Genomic DNA, 20,392 nt, shown 5'->3' on the forward strand with positions numbered 1-20,392 from the left:
AGTGCTGCTATACCCACAGCTAGAATTTACAGGTTTAGTAATCAAGGTGTGAAAATGAGAGCGGCACCTCTCACTATTATCTCTAGTGATTTACTAGTAAAATATTTGCTTCCTAGTCCCACAACCTTATGTTCTGCTGCTCTAGAGGTCTTAGCTCCAACAGGAAGAATGTGTCCACCAGGAGACATTAACAATGATTCCATTGAATTGGAAGTTAAGACAGCCATCTGGCCACTTTGGACTCCTCATGGCCCTGAAAAAACAGGCCAAAGAAGGAAGTTACTGTGCTGGCTGGGGTGATTGATCCTGACTATCAAGAAGAAATTAGGTTTTATTCTACAGTAGAGATAAGAAAGAGTACAAATGAAATAGAAGAGATTTCTTAGGACTTTTCCTAGCATTACTATGCCCTGTTATTAAGGTCAGTGAAAAACCTAATCCAGGCAGGACTACTAAGGCCCAGACCCTTCAGTAGTACAGGTTTGGGTCATTTCAAAGAAATTAGCTGAGTGCTTGCTGAAGGCAAAGGGAATACAGATTGGGTAGTGGATGAAGGTCTAAGTACCAGCTACAACCATGTGACCAATAACAGAAATGAGGACTGTAACTGTCACAAATATTTCCTCCTCATTTTATTAATGTGTTTGTGTATACAACTATATACATATATGTATAAGCATATTTATTAATATATACTAAGCAATTATCTTTTGTTTTCTTCCCTCTCTTATTCATGTATCATGTAACATAAAATATATTAACTTTATATCATAGTATTTAAGTATTATTAATTTTACATCATAGTATTTAGTCTATGAGATATCAAGGAGAAAAGTAAACATCACTCAAGGACTTTAACTGGGGAAGGGATTAGTGCATTGCCAATTGTATGCAAGATAGTTTTATCATGTTAGGTGGAATTATTACTTTGTTATTGTCTTTATTTGGATATTTAGTATGCTTTAAGGTGACGCATATGGGTACCAAACTGACAAAGGGTGAACTTGGGATGGTTAATTTTATGTGTTAACTTGACTGGGTCACAGGGTGTCCAGATATTTCATTAAACATTATTTTGAATATGTTCATAAGCAACTTTCTGGGTGAGATTAGCATTTGAATCAGTAAACTGAGTAAAGCAGATTGACCTTCCCAATGTGGGTGTGCCTCATCAAAACTTTTAAAGGTTTGAATAGAACAATAAGTTGGTGTGAGGGAGACTTCCCTGTCTCTGCCTGACTATCATTGAGCTGGGACATCAGACTTCTCCTGCCTTAGAAGTTGGACTCAGACTGGAACTTAGGCCATCAGCTCTCCTGATTCTCAGACCTTCAGATTTGGACTGGAACTATGCCATATCTTCTTCTGGGTATCCAGGTTGCTGACTATAGATCTTGGACTTTTCAGCCTCCACAGAATTTCTTACAATCAATATATAAGAACCTGACAGTTTCTATTTCTCTGGAGAATCCAAAGGAATCCAGTAAGAAATACAATAAATAAATGAATTATTGACAGTCCATGTAGCTAAAATGTAACACAGGAATTAGGATATGGTAAGTGTCAGAGTCCATTTTCTGTTGCTTATAACAGAATATTTGAAACTGGGTAATTTATAAAGAAGAGGAATTTTTTTCTTACAGCTATGGAAGCCAGGAAATCCAAGGTCAAGGAGCAAGATCTAGTGAGAAACTTCCTGCTGGTAAGGACTCTCTGAAGAGTCCCAAGGCTGTGCAGGGAATCAAATGGCAAGGGAACTGAACATGTTAGCTCATCTCTCTCTTCTTTTTTTTTTTTTTTTTTAATAAAGCCACCAGTCTCATTCCTGTGATAACTCATTAATCTATTAACCATTAATCCATTAATTAATCCATTCATGCGGGCAGAGCCCTCATGACTCAATTGCCTCTTAAAAGTCCCTTGTCAGTACTACCACATTGGAGATTAATTTTCCACCTGAATTTTGGAAAGGACAAATATTCAGCCTAAAACAGTAGCTAAATAATAATAGCAACAATAATAATAACAAGAATTAAATGTACTATTCTCTAATTATGCACAAGATACTCTATCAAACACTTTAGATGGACCATTTCATTTACTCCTCATAACACTATGTAATAGGTAGTACTTTTGCAGAGAAGTTCACTGAAGTTCAGAGAGATTACGTAACTTACTAGGGTCACATTATTATAAACTCAAAAAAAATTTCCCAAATAGAAATACCTCTCTTCATTATTTCTGTTATTTCAAATCAATCAACTAATCAGTTGAGCAACAAGAATATACTAAACTTGCTGTTATCTGCCCCAGGTGATTTCCTCTAAGGAAACGAAGCCACAGACAAAGAGCACAAATACCTTCCTGCTTCAAGAACATTAGATCAAAAACTCTCAAAAACACATGATGCCTTCAGACAACGCTTCCATTTTTAACTTCTGTAGCTAGTTATTTGCAAAAGAAAAAATAAACTAGAAGAACTGAATAATTACTAATTATAAACAACTATAAATAAGGAAAAATTAGTTTCAATGAAGCATTTTAAACCATGTAGTCTATTTTTTAAATGTGGAGTTCATGTTATTACTAACATGAGGATTATGTTTTACTCTAAAGACTAGTAAGTCTGTGCCTGGTAGACTTAATTAAAAATACAAAAACAAAAACAGAACCTCTTTTTTCTCCCTTTACATAGCTACCTAGGTCAGAGGTTGGGAAACTGTTTTTGTAAAAATCCAGATAGTTAATATTTTAGGGTTTTGTGTCATGGAGTCTCTGTTGCAACTGCTCGGCTCTGCTGTTATAGCTTGAAGTCTACCATAGAAAGTAAGTAAATGAATGAGTGTGGCTGTGTTATATAGTAAAACTGCCTTTGTAAAAATAGGTGGTAGATTAAATTTGGCCTGTGGGTTATAATTTACCCAATCCCTAATATAGTCTAAGGTACCTCATTCCAAGATTAGAAAACATAAGCAGAGAAGGACACAGTCTTTACTCATTCTGATGTAAATTACTTATTGATGAAGTCTAACCTGGTGAATACTAACACTAACTTAGTGAAGAGTAAGTTGAGAAAGAGTAGAGGGAGTGGTAATTACAAAATTGTGCCTCAGCTAAAGAATATCATATATAACAACTACGATACAGCCTAAGAAAATAATAAGTAAAGTTATCCTTTAAGACAGGAATCCATCATTTTACTCATCATCATCTTTTATCAGCAGACTCTTAAACATTATTGGTTCTTCTATATAAATTCTACTTATCTACAGATATCAATCTGCTCTAGAGCAAAGCAGACTTGTTACTTTCACACCACTAGGGCAACTTGTGTGCTGATACAGATAATACCAATCAGATAATGATATCTGCAAATTAATTTTTAGGTTATTCTTAATTATTCACCCAATCCCTAACCAAACTAATTCATTCAAAAGAAAATGTCCATAGCCAAAATGTTTAGGTTCATTGATCCAAATTGAGTTTCAAATCAAAACAAATGGTGCTGGGGGATCTGTAGTGAAAATCTATGAGATTGTCTTCCCAGAACCAATTTCTGAGAATCAACTTTCACCCATATATGTGGTTCCCATGGTACTCAAAATCCCACCCCCCATGGCACGATTAAGTGGTTTTGTATTCATTTGCTAGGGTTACTGCAACAAAGTATTACAAACTGAATGGTTTAAACAGAAATTTGTGTCTCAATTTCTAGCAGCTAAAAGTTCTAGATAAAGGTGTCAGCAAGGTTAGTTCCTTCTGAGGGCTTTGAAGGAGAATCTGTTCCATGCCTCTCTCCTAGTTTTTAGTGGTTTGCTGACAACTTTGGCACTCTGCCTTGTAAATGTATCACCCCATCTCTGCCTTCATGCTCACATGGTGTTCTCCTTGTATACCTGCCTATATCTGTGTCAAAATTGTCCTTCTTTTTAAAAAAAATAGTCTTACTGGATTAGGGATCACTCTAATGAACAATCTGAACTTGATAATCTACAAAGACCCAATTTTTAAAAATATTTTATGTTCTGGGATACATGTGCAGATTGTACAGGTTTGTTACATAGGTAAACTTGTGTCATGATGATTTGCTGCACCTATCAACCCATCGCCTAGGTTTTAAGCCCCAAATGATTAGCTATTTGTCCTGATGCTCTCCCTCTCCCCACCCCACGAGCCCCAGTGTGTGTTGTTCCCCTCCCTGTGTTCATGTGTTCTCATTGCACAGCTCAAAGACCCAATTTCTAAGAAGGATCACATTCACGGGTACTTGGGGTTAGAATATTAGCATTTTTTAGGGAGACATAATTCAACCCATAACAGGTCAAAGGTGTCACAAGCTGGATAATAGGAGTCCTTTCTAGGGATTTTTAGAAATAGAACTGAGATAGTCTAGATTGCTAAAGTGGTCATACATAAAATTCAAGTGCTGTTGGCAAATATGTTTTCTAGCACACAAAAGTACCAGCAGCAATGTGTTAATGATGACATAATTTGAGTTCCTGGTTCCAAATACGTCTGTGGTCCAGCCTCAAACCCACCTGCCCTTTCAAAGGTTTCCATAACTTTGTGTGTGTAGGGTTGTTTTTAGGAGATGGGGGGAGGTTTGTTTGTTTTTAAAGACAGGGTCTCACTCTGTCACCCAGGCTGTAATGCGATGGCATGATCACGGCTCACCGCAGCCTCAACCTCCCTGGGCTCAGGTGATCCTTACACCTCAGTCTCCCAAGTAGTTGGGACTACAGGTCCATGTCACCGTGCCTGGCTAATTTTTGTGTTTTTTTTTTTCAAGATGGGGTTTCACCATGTTGCTCCGGCCGGTATTGAACACCTGGGCTTAAGCAATCCACCTGCCTCAGCCTTCCAAAGTGCTGGGATTATAGTCATTAGCCACTGCACCTGGCCAGGACTCTGTAACTTCTTCTAAACAAGAGGACTAACATTTGTAACATCTCTTACAATTAATCTTCAAAAATATGCTCTCCACTGTATTCACCTAAGAGATTCCATAGAAACACTGGATTTCAAGGAATGTTTCATATTGCTAAAAATTATTACAGAAATGTATTCCACCAAATCTAGAGCTATGACACCCAAGATAATTTTAAATATATAAATATTCAAATCAACAGAAATGAAAAATCATCAAGAGACATTAGGAATGTTAAGAATAAAGAAAACAATGTCAATAAGAATTTTGGTGATTAAATAAAGACCATTGTAATTTTGGAGTCTAATGACACAAACTTACTTTATTGGCATTATGGAGTCAGTTTCTCTTTTTTAATTGTTCTCTGCTGAATATAACTGATCTTTCCATAAATTTGGTAGATATTTCTTAATATATTTGGCAAATATTTATGGCTATACATACTTGAAGAACTTGTAGGACAGGAATTCTAGGCTGTTATTTATTTGAGAGGTGATATGTCTACAGGAAAAGGATTCATCCTGAGGGCAGAGAAAATCAAAAGCCAATCAGATAATAGTGGCCGCTAATAATTCTCCAGCTAAGCCCCATCGAGTCCTGTATACTGTGGTGAGTAAAATCTAAAAAGAAGAGGCAACTTTACCCACCAAAATCTCAGTGGGTCATTGAGAGTGCTGGTCAACTTCATTATCACTCTAGGTAACTTTAGCAATAGCAGGATGATGCAGCTGTTACTTATCCACATTGACCAACAGCAACAACGTCGAGCGACCTAAAGAGGATGATGTTAGTAACTTTAACACCAGTGACTTTGTGAGTAGGAGTAACATAATTGCCACTTTTGATGTCATCACCACAATGACTTAAAAAGGAAGAAAATGAAGTAACCCACATAGAAGTCAAAAGGACTAGCTCTCCCAATCTTTGTGAGACCGCATTCTAGGGACATCCATAACTATTTGAGAGGAGTATAGGAGGTCTGTACTTCTGAAGAAGAAGACACAGGATTTAAAAAAGAGAATTCCTGTTTTCAGTCATTGTAATCTCACTTTGGTCCCTGGGTTGGTTTAGACCAAGAAACAAGGGTTGATGAAAAAAAAAATTCTAAGAAACAAAATAAATGTCTTATATATTTTCAACTATTCTGTAGCATTTGTGTTCTTACTGTGATATAGCTGGCCTAGAGTTAGAACCTGAACAATGCCATTTTATAAAAGACAAAACTGTTTTTAAAATAAGTTGTAAAGGCTGACTGCTAACCTTGGCTTCTGTAAATAAAACTGCTAGTTTACTTTGCAGAATGCAAAGAGGTAAAGCTGCTTACCTTCTCTTATCAGTAACTGCCAGAATTGCTGGCCTTTGTTTACCAGTAATAACCAGAATAAGCAGCTCAAGTTAATTCCATCCTGGCTCCTACAACTTGTAATAAGTAACTAAATATCGGTGGATCCCACCTCTTCCCAGACAATGTGTAAACTAATGTTTATCTTGACTTCCGTAAACCACTTAAGTAACAGTCGGAATGACAAAAGTCTCCTGGCCCTTGGAATGTCCAGGACCCCCTCTCACCCTCCTCTTGGCCCAGGAGGTGATTTACAGAATTCACTAAGCCCTCAAAATGTCTGAAGACTTTCATCCCCATCCCTGCTCCTCACCCCCACTCCCAAGGTGGTTTTATGGGTATAAAAAGGTCTTGTCACCCTTCTTTCTCTGCCACAGGTTGGAGAGACATGAGTCTTCCGTTGTCACCGGCAATAAACCCTGCAATTTGGCATACTTTTGTCTTGGTGTTGACTTTCTATGCTCGGTCCAGTATAACATTACCAATTGCTTATACATTTTGACTAAACAATAACACTATATTAGCGTTTCATTATTTTAAGATCACAATAATTTTTCTCAAAGTTTCATCTGAAAAGTGCCACCTGGACATCAGAAAATCTTCAGTTGCAGCTTTTGACTTTTTCTTGTTTTTTAATTTCAAAAAACTAAAAGAAAATGCTTTTTTAAATTATAATAAAAATATTTTAGTCATAAAACTAGTCTTTCCACTTAAACTGAACTCATTTTTAATCATCCATACAATATCATGTAACAAAAACTAATTTTAATTCCCCTTAAAACTGCATTTACATTAGTAAATGATTTTTTTGTTACAGTGCAAGTGTATCTACAGTATATTATAACACAATATTGAACACAAGATCTTGCTAACATTATGCTGGAATTTTATTGTTAGGATTGAAGGTGCTTTCAAAAGCTATCTGGTATAAACCTTAATTTCCAAAATAAAGTCACTAAATTTCAATTTCCAAAATGAATTCTACAGAACACAAGTGCCACTGTTTTGTTTTGTTTTGTTTTAACATGTTTTGTGTTTGGGAGGGTGTATTCAGTATGAAGGATATTTTCCAGGGCAATTAAGTTTAGGAAATTCTTGGTATATTAAACAGGCTGAAAACTGATCTTTTTCAAACAACAAATTCTTCTAAAATATCATTTATCCTATATAATGCGCCTGAATTTCTAGCCTCAGAAGGTTTACATAGGGATTAAATTCACATTTGGAAGAAAATAGCCTTCCTTGTCTGGAAAAACGACACGGCAGGTGCAGGGTCAAGGACATCCCTGAGGGAGAGCCAACGTCTCCTTCAGCAATTTTCTTCCAAACCACTGAAAGACATTGACAATTGCCACCACAGAAGGCTTTCTCCCATCCTTGTGTATGAGCTTAATTTCTAACTTCAGTTCAGATAATTGAATTTAAAAATCATATCAATCAATATTACATACATCTTTTTATTTAATACAATGTCATATACTATAGTATTACTACTAAACTGTAAAGTGGATCATGACGATAATCTTTGAACATCCAAAGGGCTGTTTGTTGGACAGGTGATAAAATTAGAGAAAATCATTTGTCTTTTATTCCATAGGAGCATGTTACTTGCAGAGTTAAATATGCATTGTCTCAAATGTTCTTTCACTCACTTTCATACCTCATAAGCATGACTTTTGTACATAACAACACTTATCAGTTGACTATCAACAACTGCTTACATGAAACCACAGTGCAAAAATGTGGTTAGAAACTACCAAGACAAAAAATGAAAAGAAGAAGCACTTCCTATTTTTCAGCTTTATAAAAGGTGAAAAGGCGTGGTTAACAAAATAATGTATTTTAAAATAGCCAGAGTAATGCTGAGACAACTAAGCTCATCAATGTTTGTTTGAGAATATGTTGTAATATCTTTTAAAATAAATATTGTCTAAAATAAGATGTTTTGTTACATGAAGAGTTGAACCTAGGGCATCATATGTGAGAATTAAAAGTTGCCGTATAATTTCTGAAGGCCTCATCCTACCTAGAAGAGCAGAAAGCACTGATCAACTTGAAGAAAAAGTAGAGTCTGATTAATTAGAAGAGGTAAACTGAGAAAATAGAAAATTTAGAGAGAAATTTTGGGCAGATTTTTTAAAAGAAAAAGGGTCTCTAAAGAAAAGGAAGAGAAGAAAAAACAAATGGGAAAATGCAAAGAGAACAGAAAACTATAATAAAGGGGTTAAAAATATATTTATATCAAATATCTGTTCATTTAATTATTTTCCCTTCCCCCCCCCAAAAAAAAACTATTTTGAAAGGAAAGTTAGCTGACAAATGAAAAATACAAATAGTGACCACTCAAAAAATACAGAATTGAAACTTCAGTATCACCAAACTAGCTCTTATGCTTCTCAATAATATGCCACGCGCAGCATTTCTGGAACACAGTCAGTACCTGATCTGCCATTTTATCTGTTACCTGATTTTATGACTCACCTCTTATTCTTTCCACCACTGCATCATGGTATCCACAGTGGAGCACACTAGACACACTGGTTTCAGAATACTGGAAGTACAGCTTTAGGAACAGAACTCCATGTCTACAGGCAGCATAGGGAGACAATGAGATTTTTGTATTCACCACTGTAGTAATTAATTCAAGCAAGGATTATCAACAAATGCTAAAACCCTGGACTCAAAGTATCACTCCACAGATAGCTTATCAATCATAAACAGAAAGTTTACCCTTACAATGAAGAAATCTGGCAGTAACTCTCTTAATCAAGTGACCAAATTCAGTGTCACCAACAATGGAGCAACCAGTCATTGACCTGTGTACTCTTCCTGCCAAAAATACTTTAACCTAAATCTAATTATGAGAAAACAATTGAATAAATACAAAACGTGGGACATTTTTTATTATTAGTGACCTAGACTCTTCAGAAAAGAAAAATAATAGCATGAAAAGAAAACAGAAAAAAAGCAGGAAACTATTCCTGTAAAAGACATGAAAGATCCCATACTCAAATGCCATACATAATCCTAGATTGTTTCCTATACAGAAAAAAATACAGCTATAAATGACATTAGGTGATAGTTATGGAAATTTAGATATAGATGGTATATTAAATAGTGGTTTTGGATTATTATTATTAGTTTTCTTAGGCATGAAAAGATGTATTTCGTAGAAGAAAATATTTATTTTTTTTAATTCAACATTTATTTTAGACTCAGGGAGTATGTGTGCAGGTTTGCTACATGGGTAAATTGCGTGATGCTGAGCTTTGGTGTACAATTGATTCCATCACCCAGGTAGTGAGCATAGTACCCAATAGTTAGTTTTTCAACCTTTCCTTCACCCTCCTCTAGTAGTCCCCAGTGTCCGTTGTTGCCATCTTTATGTCTATGTGGACCCAATGTTTAGCTCCCACTTATAAGTGAGAATATGCAGTATTTGTTTTTCTGTTTCTGCATTAATTTGTTTAGGATAATGGCCTCCAGCTGCATTCATATGGCTACAAAGGACATGATTTAGTCATTTTTATGGCTGCATAGTATTCCATGGTGTGTGTATGTATGCATATGTGTGTGTGTGTATAAGCCATATATGTGTGTGTGTGTAATATATATATATATGTGTATATATATATGTGTGTGTGTGTGTATATATATATATAATATTTTCTTTATCCAATCCACCATTAATGGGCACCTAGGTTGATTCTATGTCTTTGCTATTATAAACAGTGCTGTGATGAACATACGAGTGCATGTGTATTTTTGGGAGAACAATTTATTTTCTTTTGGATATATACTCAGTAATGGGATTGCTGTGTCAAATGATAGTTCTTTTTTAAGTTCTTTGAGAAATCTCCAAACTGCTTTCTACAGTGGCTGAACTAATTTACATTCCCACCAGCAGTGTATAAGTGTTCTCTTTTCTCTGCAGTCTCACTGGCATCTGTTTTTTTTTTTTTTTTTTTGCCTTTTTAGTAATAGCCATTCTGACTAGTAAGATGGTATCTCATTGTGGCTTTGGTTTACATTTCTTCTGATTAGTGATGTGGAGCACTTTTTCATGTTTGTTGGCCAATTGTGTGTCTTCTTTTGGGAAGTGTCCATGCTGTCTTTTGACCTCTTTTTAATTGGGTTGTTTTTGGCTTACTGAGTTATTTAAATTTCTTATATATACTAGATATTAGACCTTTGTCAGATGCATAGATTGCAAATATTTTCTCTCATTCTGTGAGTTGTCTGTTTATACTGTTCATAGTTTTTGTTTTTTGTTTGACTGTACAGAAGCTCTTTAGTTTAATTAGGTCTCATTTGTCAATTTTTTTTTTTTGCTGTAATTGCTTTTGAGAACTTAATCATAAAAAATTATTTCTTCTTAATCATAAATTCTTAAACATAAATTCTTTCCCAAGATCAATGGCCAGATTGATGTTTCCTATGTTTTCTTCTAGGATTCTTATAACTTGAGGTCTTACATTTAAAGCTTTAATCAACCTTGAGTTAATTTTTGTATATGGTGAAAAGTAGGTATCCAGTTTTATTCCTATGCATATGGCTAGCTAGCTAGCCCAGCACAATTTATTGAGTAGGAAGTCCTTTCCTCATTGTTTATTTTGAACAATTTTGTCCAAGATCAAATGGTTGTACGTGTGTGATTTTATCTATGTGTTCTCTAGAATGCTCTTATTCTCAAGAGATGCAGTTTAAATACACTAGGATGTGACAGAATTCCTGCAATTTACTTTTTAAAAGGTTACTAAAAATACTCGTGTGTGTGTTTGTGTGTATGTGTATGTGTATATGTATGTGTGTTTGTAAGGACATAAATCAAATGTGGCAAAATAAACAGTTGGTGAAGTAGGTTAAAAGTATTTAGTGTTCATCATACTATACTATTCTAACATTTTTGTAAGTTTTTAAATGATCAAAGTGAAAAGTTGGGTGGCAGGGAACATTGAGAAATCGTTGACCTTGAAGTCAGAAGAAAAAAAAAGCAACTGGTGTTCAATTACTGTTGTTATCTTGGGCAAGCCACTCCCAACTTCTGAGCATGAAAGGGACAATCTCACTGCTCAGACTGCTGTAAGGATAATAATCTAGGCCCAGGGGTATTTGTAAACTAAAAAGTACAGCCTGCAATCCCAAGACAGAAGTCAGGTTCCATGAACTTGGATGGAAACCTCACTACCCTCTAACTGCAATTTAACATTTCCTACAATTATATGCATTAGCATAAGTTAACATGTCATCTATTTGTTCATAATAACAGCTCAATATTGTTAGCTCTGTTATCATTACAGTTAATTTTCTTAAGTTGCACAAGTGACAGTCATGAAAAGCATGAGTCAGTGATAGAGCTCTTACAATCTTACATCCTCTTTTTCCTTCCACATCTAAAAGGACACACCTACTCTGAGCCAATACTATATAAAAGATACTATACCATTGACTCATGCTTTCCATGGCCTTCAGTTGTGCAACTTAAAAAACCGATTGTAATAACAGAGCTACCTCAATATGTTCAAAACTGAACTACTCCTGATCTTCCCCATAAAGAAACCTGCTCATTCAAAGCTGCTCCTATGATGGCACTCCAACAATCCAGGTGCTCAAGTCAAAAACTTTAGAGTCATCCTTGACTCCTCTTTCTTCCTCTTTATGTCCAATGCTTTAGGAAATTCTGTTGGCTCTACCTTTAAAATATATTAAAAACCTAACCGTTTCCCACCACGGATACTGCTACTGCTCTAGTCCAAGCCACTGCAATCTTTCACCCAAAGACTAATACAACAGCCTCCTAAGCAGGTCTCCTGCTTCTTCTCTTGAGTCTATTCTCTCTATAAATAATTATCCTTTTAAAACATGTCCATTATCCATTCTCCTTTTTAAAACTTTGCAATGTTTCTCATTTTCTAAGAGTAGAAACCAAAGTCCTTCCAATGATTTCAAAAACCCATATGATCATACTTCCCTTTACCTCTGTAACCTCAACTCCTACCTCTCTCTCTCTGCCCTCACCCTGTCCCAGCCACACTGGCCTCCTTGACATCCCTAGAACATACCAGGCATGCTCCTACCTTAGGATTTTTGCACCGGATGTTCTCACTGCTTTGGAACCCAGATATTTATATGGCTAATTCCATCATCTCCCTGTCTCTGGTCAAAGAGTAAGAAGGCCTACTCTGACAATTCTATTTAAAATAGCAACTCACCTCTGGATGCCTAATCCCCCTCACCTTTCCTGTAGCATTTATGACCTTCTAATGTATAAATAATATAATATATAGTATATATTGCCCTCTGCTAGATTATGAGCTCCATAGAGGGCAAAAGTCTTTTTTTGTTTACTCATATTTTTAATTATTTATTCATTTATCTATTTTGTTATTTTTTTTTACAATTTTTATCATGCTTCAATATACATAATATAAGATACACTATCTTAACCATTTTTAATGTGTAGTTCAGTGGTATTAAGAACTGTTATGGCTGGGCATGGTGGCTCATGCTGGTAATTCTAGCACTTTGGGAGGCAGAAGTGGGAGGATCACTTGAGGTCAGGAGTTTGAAACCAGCCTGTATTAAAAATACAAAAAAAAACAGTAAATTTATGTGGGGTGCCAACACAGTGAAACCCCGCCTATATTAAAAATACAAAAAAAAAACAGTGGGGCATGGTGGCAGGCACCTGTAATCACAGCTACTTAGGAGGCTGAGATATGATAATCACTTGAACCCAGGAGGCAGAGGTTGTAGTGAGCCAAGATCATGCCACTGTACTGCAGCCTAGGTGACAGAGCAAGACTCCATCTGGGTGGTGGGGGAGGGGAACAGTTACATTGTTGTGCAACCACCATCACCATCCATCTCCAGAACTCTTTATCTTATAAAACTGAAACTCTACAGTCATTAACAAATAACTCCCCATTCCCATTCACTCATATTTAATTATTATATGACCTAGAAGTGTTTACCACATAGCTACTTAACAAATTTTTGATGACTAAATGAATGAATGGCTTTTGTAAAACTTCAAATATCATCTCCATAGGGAAGATTTCCAAATTTATAATTTAAGTACATAGATTTTATTCTAACTCCTCTCAGTTTTATATAAACTTCTCTATATTGTTTGAAGCATTAGCTATGCCTCTTATACATGTGTAATCTCCAGTTTCATTAACATACAATCTTAGACATAGCAAATGTTTACTACTAGACACTGAGGACGACTAGAGAGGATAGGGAGAGAGAAAGCGGGACAAATGCTGAAAAACTAACTATTGGGTACTATGCTCAGTACCTAGGTGATGGGATCAATCATACCTCAAACTCAGCATCATGCATCATGTTACCCATGTAACAAACCTGCACATGTATACCCTGAATTTAAAATAAAAGTCGCAATTATTTTTCCTATAAGTAAACAAATGACTAAATCCCAGAGCCATGAGCATTGGGTCTCCCCTACCTTCGAAACCAACCCCTCATCTTTTAGCTCCTCCTCTGTAGTCCAAAGTTGACCAATATGTGTTAAAGGCAAAATACTCTGAATAGGAAGATATAGGTGGCATTTTAGAAAATGCATAGAGCTATGTTTTCAATAGCATAAAAACCGAGGTTTTTTTAAAGTTTTAATTTATGATTGATGCATACTAATGATACATATTTATGGGGTACAGCATAATGTTTTGATTGCATATGCATACATTGTGTGATAACCAAATCAGGGTAATTAATATGACCATCACTTTTAACATTTATCTTTTTTTGTGATTAGAACATTCAAAAGCCTCTCCTTTAGCTATTTAACTGTCATCTCCAGTCTAGTGTGCAAAAGAACATAAGAACGTATTCCTCCTATCTAACTGTAAATTTGTTACACATTTACCACTGCTCTCATCATCTCCCTCTCCTTCCTACCCTCCCCATCCTCTGGTAACCACTATTCTCTCTACTTCAGTGAGAACAAGTTTTTAGATTTCAAAAATAAATGAGAGTATGTGGTGTTTGTCTTTCTGTGCCTGGCTTATTTCACTTAACATATTGCCCTCCAGATTGCTGTAAATAACAGTATTTCATTCTTTAAAAAATATGAAACACTTCAAAAATTTGCATGTCATCCATACTAATCTTCTCTGTACTATTCCAATTTTAGTATATGTGCTGCTGAAGTGAGCATGATAAAAACTAAGGTTTAACATGAAATATTAATGGCTTTATTTTAAGTGCCTTGAGGGCCAGGAAAAAGAAAAGATGGGAAGGAGAATCTAATTGCTACGCTCATATTGGAAACTTGGGATAAAACAACAGGTTTCCAAGGGTTCTAGCTGCTCAAGAACCTGCTAGTGCTTTTTTTTCTTATTTTTTCAGAGGAGGAAGTCATTTTATTACAGTACAGGGATATCAGCTTTGAGTAGCAGCAGAAGCAGCTTCACAGAACTCTTCATGAAGGGTGGTGGCCAAATCTTTCGGAAGATTTGGAAGGCCTCTTGCTCAGCCAGTGGTTGTGACCTGCCCTGCCAGTGACCCGTTTGTTATGATCAGTGTTGGATACTCAGCCTACTGTTGCCATGCACGTTTCCAGCACCTGTATTTGCCTCTTAGAGGGCAGCTGGATAATGGCTGTGCCATTCACCTTCCACAGTAGCACACCACATATCCCTGCAGTTCAAATGTACTGGGCACCCAGTCCTGGCTCACTTTCCATGTTGTTGATGAGGGTCCCCACAGGCAGAGCCCCAAATGAATGTGCATCCCCTTCCCAAGCAGCAACTGTGATTCAGCGTATGTGGTTAGAGTTCAGGATCGTATCTCCAGCCTGCATGTTTTCTGTAGCGATAATCCAGTGTTTCTGGCTGCGTCCAGCAACCAGAGCTATGTCTGCTGACCTACAGGGATCGTAGCAGACTTGGATAACCTTCCCCTCAAAGGGTCCTGACTTGGTCTTCTCCTCAAGACAGAAACACAAAAGTCAATCATGTGATAATGTTGCTTGTGGCCCCTGCCAATATCATCCACCAGATTTGGCCTGTGTGGTCTCCACCCCCAGATTTCCTCATCTTCACTGGTTTAACCGAGTATTTGGTATGACTCTTTCAAGACACAAAGTTGGTACTAAGGACCATAGTAGTAAGGATTTGGTGGCAGGGGAGCAACATCAAGGCAGAGGACCATTGGAAGAGGGCATTGTTCATCATCTGGGAGTCAGGGAACAGACTCGAGACAGGAGTGGTAATGGTGGTAGGGGCCAGGCTCAGAAAGCACAGAGCATGGGTCAGTGCCCACAGGGCCATCAGGGCAGCCAGGGCTCAGCACACCCCTGCTAGTGCTCTTGAGAGAAATATTGAGATGGAAAATGTAAAAAACCACAATGGATACCCTTCCACCAAAACAAAAAAAGAAGATGACCTTTTCTTTAGATCCCACCTGAAGCAGGAGAGGGTCAATATGTCTAGAATCCAATTGATACTTATTAGTAGTAGGGAAGAAGAAAACGTTTTAGGTGATATATGATTGTGTCACTCAAATTCACTTTCTACCTTTTCTTTAGGAAATGTTCCAGATTCTTTGGCAGAATGCCTGTAAGCTAAGAGGCAGGCTAACAGAGGGATCTTAAAACAGAACTGTGAGCAGTGGTGAGGAGGAAACCCCTCCATACCTCTCTGAGAACAGAAATGGTAACAGCTGCAGTGACAGGAGGGTGGATAGACTGAAGCCAACTGAGCAGGGGGAGGAGAGTGGAGAGTGACAGTGCAGCAATAGCAGATCTTTGACAGCCAAGTAGAGAGGGCATGAGCATGGGGACATGGGAGGGCTGAGAGGTCCAGGAGATTAAATAGTCCAGTTTTTAAGTTAAACCCTGGAAGCTCTTATTTATCCTCCCCTGTCCTACAGGGCTATTATTCCCAAAAAAGGGGAGGCACAATTAGAGGCACAAACTCAATTGAATTGCCTCTTCTTTGAATCAGAGTTTCCGCCACAAAACGGATCATAGAAGGTCTGATTATCCTCACTCATAGATATTCTGTATTCCAAAATTTCACACTGGTTGAATTTTTCATCAAACTGCAGGTTAAACCTCTCGATAAGGTTAGATCTGAACAGTTGAAACTAATTTCTAGTGGCTGTTGAACAAAAGGAAAACTGTCTCCTTCACATCCCAGACCCCTTTTCCTCTCCAAGTGCCTCTATTTTTAAACACACCTGTTGTTATACCTAGAGAAAAGCTGTAGGATCTGGGAAGGTAAAGGAGGAGGAAATTGTGTAGTGATATATATTTTTAAGAAAGAAAAAACTATGTACTCTCATAGGCTTCTATAACTGGCTACAACTCAAGCTGCACATATAGTTATGGAACCTGAACTTGATGTAGCTCAGAAAATGCCTCCATCATCTCCTTTCATCTGTTTCGAACTTTCTGAAAGATTGACATATCTTCTTAACCAGTATTTGATATCGTATCTTCACTTGCTTATCAATATCTCTAAAATCTCTAAAGGACACTTTTTTCTGAGCAGGGGGAGGAGGAACAACTCAGACCCCAAGGAAAACACTAGCCAGACCCACAGTGCCCTGCCAGAGGAGGAAATCTACAGAGAGTTGTGCAAAGCAGGGTGGCACCCTTATCATGTGTTGCAGAATGAAAAGGTTTGAAATTCAGTTTTACTCAATAATTGAATCCTATACTATACTCCCTCCGGAGCCTTCGACTCTGATGAATTCTTCTTAAATTCCTTAAGCCTGAAAGAAAGTTTTGGGAGAGAGGAGATCAGACATTAGGGATGTTATTAAGGTTTGGGTAGAATGATAACAGAAACAAGAGGTGAAGGGCTCAAACTGAGAATTTGAAAAAGAGCTTTCAAAAAGCACATCTGTTAGCCATTTGTTAGAATTTGCATTAGCATACCATATAAATGATTATAAACAATAATAGGGGTCACTCTGAGTTGTCTTCCTAAGAGCGACTCCTGATTCTTTTTGTTTAAAGAGTCCTGATTTTGTGGACAGCAAAGTTTTTCTGTAAAGAACTAGGCAGTAAATATGCCTCTGTCACAACTAATCTCCTTTGCTGTTGCAGCAAAAAAAAATATCCATAGAGAACATAAACATGAATCGATATGGCTGTGTTCCAATAAAACTTTATTTATAGAAACAGGTCCAAGGCTTGCTTTGTTTCACAGACCATAGTCTGTCAACCCCTCAACTAAGGTAGTCATAGAACCTCCATTTCCTTTTCCAAGTGATTGACCTAAGCAGAGGAAAGTAACCTAGTTTATCTTAGTAAGAAGCAAGACAAGTCTGCCAGGAGTTTCTGATAAAGATTTTCTTTTATGATAAAAGAGAAGGGATGTAAGGAGAAGGTATTTTGACCCTTTTCCTCCCTTTCTGCTTTGCACAGTTGTGTAAGGATACAATGCTTGAAGCTGTGGCAGCTTCAAGCTTGATATGGTAATCTTGTCCTCCTGAGGCTTTAAGGTAGAAAACAAAAGCTAACAAGCTGAGAGTGGTGGAATAGAAGAATGAAAAGATCCGAGGTCTTCATTAAGTCACCTACTGAACTGCCACCTACCTCCAGACTTTCATTAAGAAAACAAAAACTGTACTGATGATTAAGTCATTGTTGGTCTGGTTTTCTGTTACTTGCAGCTGAAAGCATTGCTAATTGATACATACACAGAAGTTCAAAATGTGAGTGAGTGATGTATTTTTAACATTACCTTTAAAGTCTTTCAAAAAGCTTAAAGTATTTTTCTACCATAGGATTGAGGCATGAGCTCCTATAAAAAAAAACCAGGAGGTCTGGAGATTATAAAGGGCTGTCTATAACCATAGTGGATAAGCTACCATGCTTATAAAAAAGGTCATTTTTGCATATCAGATAACTTTAGGTTATATATGTGTAAGTTAGAGACAATGTATTGATTGTCTGGACCAGGAGTTGGCAAACTACAGCTCACTTTTATTTGTAAGTAAAATTGTTTTGGAACATAGCCACACCCATTTATTTAAATATTGTCTATGGTTGTTTTGAGCTACAAAAACAGAGCTGAAAAGTTGCAAAAGGAAGTTGTAAATGTCAGAAAAAATGTTATAAAATGTATCATATATGTTCAAAAAGTGCTAAGACTTATGAAAGTATGTCAAGCACGATCAGATGATACAGTATGAAAAGGATGTAAGACTTCTCTGTCACATGTTCAGGGAAGGCCACACTAAGGAGGCAACATTTGAACTGAGACATGAATAAAGTGAGTGAGTAAATCATGGGAGCGTCTTGAGGAATAGCTTTACAGGCAGAGCAAACAAGTGGAAAAGCTTGATATGGTAAAGAATAGTAGAAAGGCCAACACGGCTAGAGCAAAGTCTGGGGAAGGATGGTAGTAGATAAGATAGGTAGTAGGGGGCCAGCTCATGTGTGGTCTTACTGGCCATAGAAAATACTTTGAATTTTGCTTGGAATAAGGTGGCACTCCACTTGGATGGTGAATTTGGAGCCAAAGACTGACACAATGTGTTTCTCATTACAAAACATCACTCTAAGCCTTCAATTCTGACTATGATAGAAAAAGTGGCCACTGGCTTTATGCTTCAACCATACAAAACCATAAAACTGGACAAAATATGAAGCAAAGATTTCCAGGCATTGTACAACCAGGCCTGCATGGCTATAATCCCTGAGTGCAGGAAAACACAAAGTAAACCCTCCATTCTTCCTAGCTTTCTGTCTGAGGGCACTTTCTCAACCCAGCACAGGAAAGTGGAGCCCAAACATTGAACAGTCTTTTGCTAGATGGAAGAAAAAGAGACTGAATTTGAAGGCTACTTAGGCAATTGAAACTTGTAATGCTTCACTGGTGAATTCCATCAAACATTGGGAGAAAAAACACACGCACACAATGATGTTACACAGGCTCTTCCAGAAAATAAAGGAGGAAAGAATAATTCACAGACCATTTTATGAAGCCAGAATAACCATGATTTCAAAGTCAGAAGAGCTTTGCAAGAAAATAAAAGTACAGGTAATAGCCTTCACGAATGAAGATAAAAATGATTCTATAGAAATGTTAACAAACCAAATCCTGCAATATATAATTAAGTATAAGTCTAGCAATATAAGCTGCCATTATACTTAATGATAAAAGGCTGAAAACTTTTGCCCCAAGATTGAGAGCAAAGCAAGGATGTTTTTTCTTGCTGCTTCTATTCAGCAAGGTACTATACATTCTAGCCACTGTGATAAGTCAAGAAAAAAAAAAGCATACATTTTGGAAAGGAAGAAGTAAACCTGTCTTTATTTTCCACAACATTATTGTGTATGTAGACAATCCTAAGGAATCTGAAAAATAAATGAATAAAACTACTAGAGGCAAAAGTGAATTAAGCAAGGTCACATGATATGTCAATGTTCAAAAAACTACATTTCTGTATACTAGCAACAAACATTAAAAATAAGAATATAGAAATATACCATTTACAACAGTAACAAAAATATATAAAATAGGGAGAAATTAATAGTATCCAAGACCTCCCCATGAAAAACTAAAACTCATTGAAAGAAATTAAAGAACACCTAAATAAGTAAAGAAATAAGCTATGTTCATATCAGACAACTCAATATTATTAAAATGGCAATTCTCCCCACATTTATTTATTTATTTATATATATAATGCACTTACTTATAATTGGCGCACAACATACATAGCACATGTGCCCAGAAACATCACACAATATAGATAAAATACCGACATATACTCAGACTCATTGCCCTGCCCCCAGAGCTATGAATGAACAGGCACAAACAAAAGATCAGATTTAGTCACCTCTCTCTGGCCTGTGTCTGTATCCCTCAGTATCCTTCAAGGAATCTTTCTCTAGTCTTTTCTCTCACCACCAGATTTCAGTCCTGAAAAATAACTCCTGAGGTTTCAAGCAGAAGGATGAGCCACCACATCAAGCAGATATCTGACTAAGACCAGGAAGTGGATGGGGGTCTCTACCAATTCACCTTCCTCCCACCAGAAACCTGGTTACAGTGTGGAAGTACCTGGGACAGCTGGCAGCCAAATATAGGCCTCCATACCATAACCCTTCCTTCATTCCAGCAAATCCACACAGACAA

The 20,392-nt window shown here is 36.9% G+C and overlaps 1 long non-coding RNA gene and 2 pseudogenes across 2 annotated transcripts; all 3 read right to left on the bottom strand.

Annotated features, from left to right (window-relative positions):
• Positions 1-860: 860 nt before the first annotated feature.
• On the bottom strand, positions 861-12,548 carry LOC144577782 (uncharacterized). Its single transcript, XR_013522371.1, has 3 exons — positions 8,751-12,548; positions 5,575-5,699; positions 861-5,448 (listed from the first exon to the last, which is right to left on the bottom strand). It is a non-coding gene; the product is annotated as an uncharacterized LOC144577782 (long non-coding RNA).
• A 100-nt stretch (positions 12,549-12,648) lies between these two features.
• LOC118144287 (large ribosomal subunit protein uL2m pseudogene) lies at positions 12,649-19,765 on the bottom strand (annotated as a pseudogene). The gene has a single exon (XR_013522372.1). The product of XR_013522372.1 is annotated as a large ribosomal subunit protein uL2m pseudogene (transcript).
• Positions 14,358-14,451, bottom strand: LOC118144639 (U6 spliceosomal RNA; annotated as a pseudogene).
• Positions 19,766-20,392: the final 627 nt, after the last annotated feature.

This window comes from Callithrix jacchus, chromosome 9, assembly GCF_049354715.1.
Source record: "Callithrix jacchus isolate 240 chromosome 9, calJac240_pri, whole genome shotgun sequence".
NCBI lineage: Eukaryota > Metazoa > Chordata > Mammalia > Primates > Cebidae > Callithrix > Callithrix jacchus.